We start from the raw sequence: 9,741 nt of genomic DNA on the forward strand, positions 1-9,741 counted from the left end.
GGGGGGCTGAATGGATAAGAAAACAAGACGCTTATATATTCTGCCTACAAGAGACTCACTTCAGATCAAAAGACACACACAGACTCAAAGGAAAGGGATGGGAAAAAGATATTTCATGAAAATGGAAAGAAGCACACAACAAAAAAAGCTGTGGTAGCAACACTTATATGAGACAAAATATACTTAAAACAAAGGCTATGACAAATGACAAAGACGGTTCCAGTACTCCCACTTCTGAATAATTATCCAAAGAAACCCAAAATGCTACTTTGAGGGGATATGTGTGTCCACATGTTCAACATGTGGAAGTAGCCTGGCTGTCCATCGATGAATGGATGGATAAAGAGGAGGTGGTACATACGTACAATGGAATATTGCTTGTCCATGGAGGGGAATGAGTTCTCTGCAGTGGCATGGATGGACCTGAGGGATATTATGCTGAGTAAAGTCAGAAAGCGAAAGACAGATGCAATGTGATTTTGCTTATATTTGTAATATAAAGAACAAAATAAACAAGCAAACAAAACAGAAACAAACTCATAGATACAGAGAACATTTTGATTGTTGCCAGATGGGAGAGGGGTTGGGAATGGGTGAAAAGGGGGAAGGGATTAAGAAGTACAAATTACACAGTGGTCGTGGGGATGTAGGATATAGCAAGGAATATAGTCGATAATATTGTAAAAGCTATGTATTATGTCAGATAGGTACTAGATTTATTAAGGTGAGAGATGGGAGAGGGGTTGGGGAGACAGGGTGAAAAAGGTGAAGGCATTAAGAACAACAAATTGTTAATTACAAAGTAGTCATGGGATGTAAAGTAAAGCATAGGGAATACAGTCAATAATATGTAATAACTATGTATAGTGCCAGGTGGGTACTAGGCTAGTCAGAGGGATCACTTCTTAAATTATATAAATGTCTAATTACTATGTTGTACATTTGAAATTAACATAAAGGAATATTGAATGTCATCTATAATTGAAAAATTAAAAGGGGGGAAGATGAAGGGGAATAAAATGTTCAAAGTTTCAGGTATAAAATAAATAAGTCATGGGAATGTAATGTACAGCATAGGGAATATAGTCAATTGTACAGTGGTACCTCAGTTTCCAAACATAATCCATTCTGGAAGACCATTCGAGTTCTGAAACGTTCGAAAACAGCCGACAGCTAGGCCTCAGGATCTTGCACTCAGCGGAAGCCACGTGACATGTTCAACTTCCAAGGTGTGTTTAAAAATTACTTCCGGGTTTACAGCGTTCGTAAACCAAAATGTTCGTCAACGGAGACGTTCAAAAACTGAGGTACTACTGTATTGTTATAGGATGGTAAGGTGTCAGATGGTTGCTGGACTTATGGTGATTCTTCTTTAGTTATATAAATGTTCAATAACTATTGTGTACATCTGAAACTAATATAATATTGTATGTCAGCTATATATTTTTTAAAAATCTTAAAAAAAATACTTCTTCATCCTCTATAGGACTTGGGAAAAAAACAGCATATAAATAAACAGAAACTTGATTTTACAAAAAAAAAAAATAATAACCTAAATATCTGATTAATACTAAGAACTGTAGAAAACAGAACAGAACATATATGTTAATACTCTGCCAAAAGCTAAAGCCTCTTCCCTGAAAATATAATTTTTAAAAAGAGAACAAAGTGAAAAATTAAAAACAAAAAAAGGAAAATGTGTAAAGGAGTCAAAAATATCATGTTTTATATTTTCCTTTCAAATATATTTTCCAAAAGAATTCCACCCAAAATAATTGTCATAGGACTGAAGTAGTCTACTTGCTTCTATGGAAATAGTTCATCAAAGCTCTCTCATTAAGTTTCCTGAATCCTAGAGGGGAGAATCTGCTATGTTGACATTTTTTCCTGCCTATTGTTAAGTGCCTGAGGATAAAGACAATCCTTCTTTAGTCTTCTTTAGGGCAACCTCTGAGATATCAGAACTTACAAACTTCCTTCCCTTGAAATTCTTAATTTTCTCCTAATGGTTGAATGCACATTACATGTTTCCCTGATTTTATTCAAACTCTTTAAAACAAGACACTCATAACATCACTCCTTTGTATAGACAATAAAAACAATTGAGATTTCTACACATAGTCAATAAAAATTTATTAATTATTGATTCAATCTGACTGAACCCTTATGTCATAAAATTGTAAAGGGGAATTTTTATCTGTGTAATTTCATTTGTACAGCTTGAACAAATATGTCATATTTTAAATACCTTCAAAGATGTTTTTCAATTAATAAATAAATATTTACTGAAGGTTTCTGTGTACTCAGTAAGGCACTGGATGAATCATAATAAAGTGGAACGAATCCTTGAAATCTAGTTTCATCCCAGTTCTATAGGAAATATTTTTCTCCTTATGTTTAGTCCCATCTCTAGATTACTCTCATTTTACACCAAATGTGACATATTTCTCATGTGGTTTGAGATCATCATTTAATATTGTACTACTTTTAAGAATAAAAAGAGTAAAATAGTAACTTTTGAAAACAAGGATAATCAGTGCTGCATTGTCCCTGAACATATGTAAAGTTGAGATAGTATATCCTATATTTATTTATTTTGTTACTAAGTAAATATTAAGAAAAATTGATGACTAATATAATATGTAATTTAATCCTATTAAGCAGTCATTACAAAATACTATTATAAAGGTTAAAAGATATGTCAATTAAGCAGAGCTAAATGCCTAGATTCATGGGTGTGTGTGTGTGTGTGTGTGTGTGTGTGTGTGTGTGTGTGTGCTGAATTCATATATCTGTGTGTATATATATATATATACACACAGATATATGAATTGAGTATATTATTAAATTGACATCTTAATGCTATGGGAAGAAAAGATCATTTTATAGTGCATAGTGATGATGGGCTGACCTTTAGGAAATGATAACTTAGTTTCTTTACTTTAATTTATAAATCAAAATAAATTCTAGTATTTAATACACATTAATAATGAACTTTTAAGATGACTTAAAACACTGAATGCATCTTAGTGTAGGGAAATACTTTCTAAGTGTGGCACATCTAAAGGAGCCATAAAGAAAAAGACATAGATTTAACTACACACAATTAAATGTTTTAAGATGGCAAATAAGTGAGAATAAAATTAAAAGTCAAAATCTTTTAAAATATGTACAATATATACAATAAAGATCTACTAATCTTACTGCAAAATTAATATGTAAAATACTTTGGAGACAGTTGATAGCTAAGAACAAAAGACCCCATTAATTGTACAAAACCACTGAGAACAGAAAACAACCCAAAATGTTAATTTTCTTTCCTTGCATAGAGGACATGAGGACACACAAAGCAAATTTAGTCTAAGTATTAATGCAAATAAAATAATTTCATGTCTGTTAATTGTTAATTTCAGAGGTCAATCAAAATTTGCAATACATGAAAAGCAATCTGAATTTAGTAAAAAAAAAAAAAAAAAAAGTAGGTATTCATGTCCATGTTTTCAGCTTCCTTGGTCTTGAATATTACCACTAGTCTGCAGATGTGGTTATTGACTTTGCAGATATAACTGAATTCTCTTCTGAATAGTTAAATCCCACTTATTTTTTCATTCGCTTTCCCCAATTCTTTTCCCGAATTCTATGATTTTGCTCCATGATGTGTTATATTGTGATACACACTGAAAGGGAAAAGTAAAAGTGAGCAGAAATAGTGAATAACCAGGGAGTACGGAATTACATAATGTAATCAAGGAAGACCTCTCTGAGAAGATTGCATTTAGGTCCTTCATGGGAATGAGAAGAAATGAAATAATAAGAGTTAGAGAACAGCGTTTCAAGCAGAGCTGAGAGGGTCACAAGAAAGGCTTTGAGGCACCAAGCGGATTGTTGTGTTTTTGAAGCTTCAAGGAAGGACATATAGTTAGATAATGTGGAAATAATGCATCAGTGGCTCTGGGTGAACTAGGAAAAGTAGTCAAGGGTCAGATTATGCCGCCCTTTTAGGTCAGGATTAGGTATCTGAATTTGTTCCAAGTGTAGTGGGAAATCATTAAAGAATTTTAAAGTCCAGGTGATAGTATGATTTATGTTTTTAGTTTGCTCTGGTAATCTTAGTTCTAGCTATGATGGCACTGCCAACCATTGCTACTAAATATGGAAAAAGTATGAAAAACAACTGTTGGAAAGCACTGGAGAGCAACTGAGACAGGCTGAAAGTAGGGCTCCTTTCCTTAAGTGAAGGAAAGTAAAAATTATGTCACTCAGGCATTTTGGATATTTTTCTCTGCAGGTATTTTCCAGTTTTCAGTTCGTGAGAATAGAGCCAAAGCAGAAAATGGCTGATTTTACAAGAATGGGCTTCGTACTAAGAAAACAAATGTGACTTGAAGGAGAAAAATCCTGGAGAGAGGGAACTTCAGAAAAGTGAATATAAAAATATGAATGCAAATTTTTCTCAAGTAGTCAGCTGATTCTTGAGCTACACCTATGTAGAGGAAGATTCCAAGAAACCTGGCAGAAAACAGTGACTACAAGCCAAACAGGTGAGAAGGGATTTGAAGTACATGGTGCTGGGAAGGCAGTCATTGGCTTTCAGACCCTGCCAAGACCGAGAGGCCTTGTGAAACTCCAAGCACCTCCAGCTGAGACCCCAGAAGTGTCAGGCCTAGCAATAAGACTCTCTTGCAGGAGCATAACCACAAGGAATTATGGTCTAGGAGTAGGGACAAACTGAAATAGCTGCTTAAAATTAGAATTCATGGAGGATAGTGACTTAGAACAATCAGGAAGGAGGGAGTTAGGGGGATTAACCCAATGAAACCTCAGTTTCCTTGAACTAATATATGTTTCTAAAGATTTGTTCTGTTTGTTGTTGTTGTTTTGTTTTCTGGATTTGAGGTATGTATTAGTCAGCATTTACCAGAGAAACAGAACCAATAGAATACACACACACACACACACACACACACACACACACACACACATACACACATCTGGCAAGTAGGCCAGCAGGCTGGAGACCCAAGAAAACTGAGGATGCAATTCTAGTCCACGGGCCAATCGTGCAGATAATGTACAAAGACAGTCAACTGGAGAATTCCCTCTTGTTGGGGAGGCCAGTGTTTTAGTTTTATTCAAGCGTTCACCTGGTTGAATGAGGCCTACCTTGTATGGAGAGCAATCTGCTTTACTCAGCGTTCACCAATTTAAGTTTTAATCTCATCCAAAAACACTCTCTTTTAAGTTGACACATAAAATTAACCATTACAGGTATAATTTGAATAAAATGCAAAGATGTCAAATGTTCAACAGAATGAGTTTTGACACATATATATTCCTATTAAACCATACTATAATCAAAAACATTTCTCTAATCTCAGATTGTTTACTGAAGCACCTTTGCACTTAATGTCTCCCCATGCTAGGTAACTCTTGCTTTACCAGTTCTATTACCAGTTTTCCCTGTTCAATAGCTGTATATAAATGGAATTTTAAACATCTGACTTCTTTTGCCGTAAATGATTTCTGTGGGATTCATCCATGCTATAGTATGCCTCAATCACACATTTACTTATATTTCTGGCTCATATTCCCTTATATAAATGTTGACCATTTGTTTATTCATCAACATTTTAATTTATTTCTACTTTTTAGTATTATACATAAAACTGTAATAAACATTATTGTACAAGTATCTGGGGGCGCATAGATTTTGATTTGTCTTGGGAATGAGCCTTGGAGTGAATTTTCTGAATCATGGGATAAGTATATTTTTAACTTCATAGTGAGCTGCCAAACAGTTTAAGAAGTGATTGTTCTGGTTTGTCTTTCACCAGCAACATAAGGGACTTCCAGTGGCTCCACATGCCACTGGATAATGCCACATCTGGTATTATCATTCTTTTAATTTCAGCCATTCTAGTGATGTGGTCTTTACTTGTATTTCCATGATGAGTAATAACATTAAACACCTTTTGTGTTTATTGACCAGTGTATGTTCTTTGGGAATGTATCTGCCAAGCATTTTGCCCATTTTTATTGTGCTTGTGTTTTTATTATTGAGTCTTAGGGATTTTAAAAAATGTATTATAGACACAAGTTCTGTATCATATACAGGTATTTCAATATTAATATCCATATTTGTGGTTAACATTTTAATTTTTAATGGCTTCTTTGGCTGAGCACACAATTTATTGTTAAGTCTCATTTACCATTTTTTTCTCTTATTGTTAATATTTTTGTGTTCTTTAGAAATCTTTGTTAAACCTAACATCACAAAGAAATTCTTTTCTTGTATTCTAAGATTTTTATATTTTTAGTTTTCACATTTCTTACCATCACTCACCATGAATTATTTTGTTTTATTGAGGTATAATTGGCATACATCAAACTGTACATATTGTTCAAGAAGCCAACACAATGACAATTACAATATTTCTTTTTTTTTCTGTTTTCTTTTTCTTTTTTTTTTTTACATTTTCAACATATACTTGCTATGAAATTTTTAAGTTTACCGGCCTAATATATACTTTGAAGTCTTGAAGCATCGTTTTGTTCAGCCTTTTTATCCCAAGCCTTTAAGTGAGGCACTGATTTTAATTTCATTCTATTTAATGAGCCATTAAATATTAGTTAGTACAAGAGGTTGCTAGGAGTGCTACTCGGCTTTTAAAAGACTCAATTACTTTTTTCTTTTTAATTGTGGTTAAAAATATGTATATGACATAAATTTTATGATTTTAATTATTTAAATGTGTTATTTATTAGCATTATGTACATTCACATTGCTATGCAATCATCACTACTATCTATATACAGAACTTTTTCATCATCCCAATCTGAAATTCTGTACCTATTTTACAATAACTTCCCCTAAATCCCTAGTAACCAGTGTTTGACTTTCTGTCTCCATAAATTTATCTGTTGAATTAATTTTTATGTATTGTGTGAGATACAGGGGAAGGTTCATTTTTTTCCCCATGTGAATATGTAGTAATTCTACTACCTTCTAAGTAGCCAATTTTTACCAAAACACGACTGCTGCAATTTTTATTGAGATGGCATTGAATCTATAGATAGATTTGAAGAGAATTGATAGCTTAAAGATATTGAGACTGCTAATATATGAACAAAGTAAATCACTTTACTTATCTGAGTCTTCTCTAATTTCTCTCTGTGGAATTTAGCACTTTACTGCTCAGACATCATGAACATACATCTCTTATTAAATTCATTCTTAATTTTTGTTTTCTGAAGTTATTGTAAATGGGATTTAAAAAAAAATCATTTTCAATTGCTTGTTTCTAGGCAACTTTAAATCTCTAAATAGGCCTCCTTTAAGCACAAGGTAAAGCACAGTTCCAGATACTGAGAAACCATACCATACTTACATGCTTGGCACATAAAAAGGATTTTCTGCCCTATTTGGAGTAGCTATAATATGTCTTTAAAAATGTAGAAGGAAAGGATAAAGAGATTAGATAGTGTTTCTCTGGTAATGTGTTAAGCCAGAAATAGGCCCGAAAAGAGAATCCAGATTTGCTGCCTCCCAGCCCAAGGTTCTCACAGGGTGGGGAGGGCAGTTATGAAAACATCACTAAAATCAATACTAATAAGCTGCCAATAGAGATGTGGTGTTTAACAGGTAAAAAGGACTGAAGTCCTTCAGTTGTATTTACAAAGGGGTACAACATTTCCTGTTATAACCATTCATAATATTTAAAAGTTATTCTGACATAAGGTTCTTTGTTAAATACAGAAAGGCATTCACAGGCCCTTCTCCACCAGGAGTGCTGTTATCAGTGGCTTCGTTTTCAAGAGAACATTTTGATACCTTTTTGCAGAAAATGTAAAAAATACAGATTGATTATGTACTACTTGGCATTATTCATGTTCCTATTTCTAAAATTCTCTGTCAAAAAGTAACTTAAAACTGTTTCTGAACAATTTATCAGCAATCTCCTGTTGATTAAATGAATCACAATATTTTACAAGTTATGATTTGTGGCATAGCATCATATAGAAATGGTCTCCCACTGCCTCCGTGTGAACTCAACAAGGTTTACATCTTAATCCTTGATTTTGCCTGAGACACTTTTATACAATACCCATAGTTTTCGGGTCACTTTGAATAAAATATACCATCTCAACTTTGAAAATAGTCCAATTCTATTTAATAATCAAAACTTTGAGTTGAATTTAACATGAGACCATCCCTGGCTCAGATCTGTTTTAGCTGAAAGACCTGTAATAGAAAGTAGAGTGGCTGGCTTTTCCATCTGGCCCTTTCACACCCCTTTCCTGAGCGGATACAAGTGGTTTCTGATGCTGGACCCTAAGGAGGACCCTAAGAAGTGGAAGATGTGTGTGGAGAGAATGGAGAAGAGAAAAAGGAGACAGACACCTGGTGTCTGCTCCAGGTTTCTGGCACAGAGCTCTTAAAACCCTTGTAAATTCCTAAGTGGTAAAAGCACTAGGAGCACTCTTGTTCTGTTGAAATGACTTTGCATGAGTTCCTGGGTAGCTCCTGGATGGGGGCTAGTCACCAGAAAGAACAAGCCAAAATTAGAAGTTGGGAATTTTCAGCCCCCCAACCCTCATCATCCAGAAAGGGGAGGAAGGCTGGAAATGGAGTTAATCATTGTTCATGCCTATTTGAGTAAGCCTCCATAAAATCCTAAGAGTAGAGGGGTCATGGAGTTTCCAGGTTGGTGAACACATCCATGTACCAAGACAGGAATGCATCCCACATCCCAACTCCAAAAGAACGGAAGCTCCTGAGCTGGGGACTCTCCTAGACCTCACCATGTGTATCTCTTAATCTGTCTGTTCATCTGTATCCTTTATCATATCCTTTAGTAAACTAGTAAGCACAAGTAGGTGTTTCCCTCAGTTATGTGAGCCTATCTAACAAATAAATGGAATCTGAGAAGGGGATTTAGGAAACTTTCATTTGTAGTCAAGTTGGATAGAAGTTGTGGGTAACCTGAGGACCTACTACCTGTGATTGGCTTCTGAAGTAGGGTGGGAACAATCTTATGGGCTGAGTCCTTAACCTGTGAGATCTTACAGTAGGTAAAGAGTGTCAGAACTGAGTTAAACTGTATTATACCCAGACGGTATAGTGGAGAATTGCTGGTATGGGGATCTCCCCCATACATTTAGCAACCAGAAGTGTCAGAAGTGAAGTGGTTTGTGTAAAAGTAAAAAAGAAACACACAGGGGAACTGTAGATTTTTCTCATACACCTCTCCATATTGCTTTTCCTAGACTCTAAAACATAACCTTCCTCATAAGATTATTTTGATATTAAGTGAAGTATTATGTGCAGAAAGAATACTTAGTGCTCTAGTTATGCATAGTTACACTAGTGCTTGTGACACGTAGTTAGAACATAAAAATGTTAGCTGTTGGTAGTGCTATTAGTATGGCCTTGAATAGTTTATACTTTTAGAGCGAGACAGAAAATAAAGCATTCAAATTGTGTTAAATAATTGTAGAAGATGTTTCATTATATTAATTTTCATCTCAGTGGAAGTAATCTTAGAACTTGAGATGAGGTTAAAATTTTGAAATTCTAAAGATTAACTAACATACATTCTTTCATGTTCCCCCTGTATTAGAGTGCATAATAAGGAAATAAAACACAAAAATAGTTGTTTGATAATTTAAATTTTAATCAATTCTGTGATTGTGATTAGATGTATATCTAGAAGTAAAATATACTTACCCAGTATTTATTGC

This window comes from Rhinolophus ferrumequinum, chromosome 8 (genome assembly GCF_004115265.2).
Source record: "Rhinolophus ferrumequinum isolate MPI-CBG mRhiFer1 chromosome 8, mRhiFer1_v1.p, whole genome shotgun sequence".
Taxonomy (NCBI): domain Eukaryota; kingdom Metazoa; phylum Chordata; class Mammalia; order Chiroptera; family Rhinolophidae; genus Rhinolophus; species Rhinolophus ferrumequinum.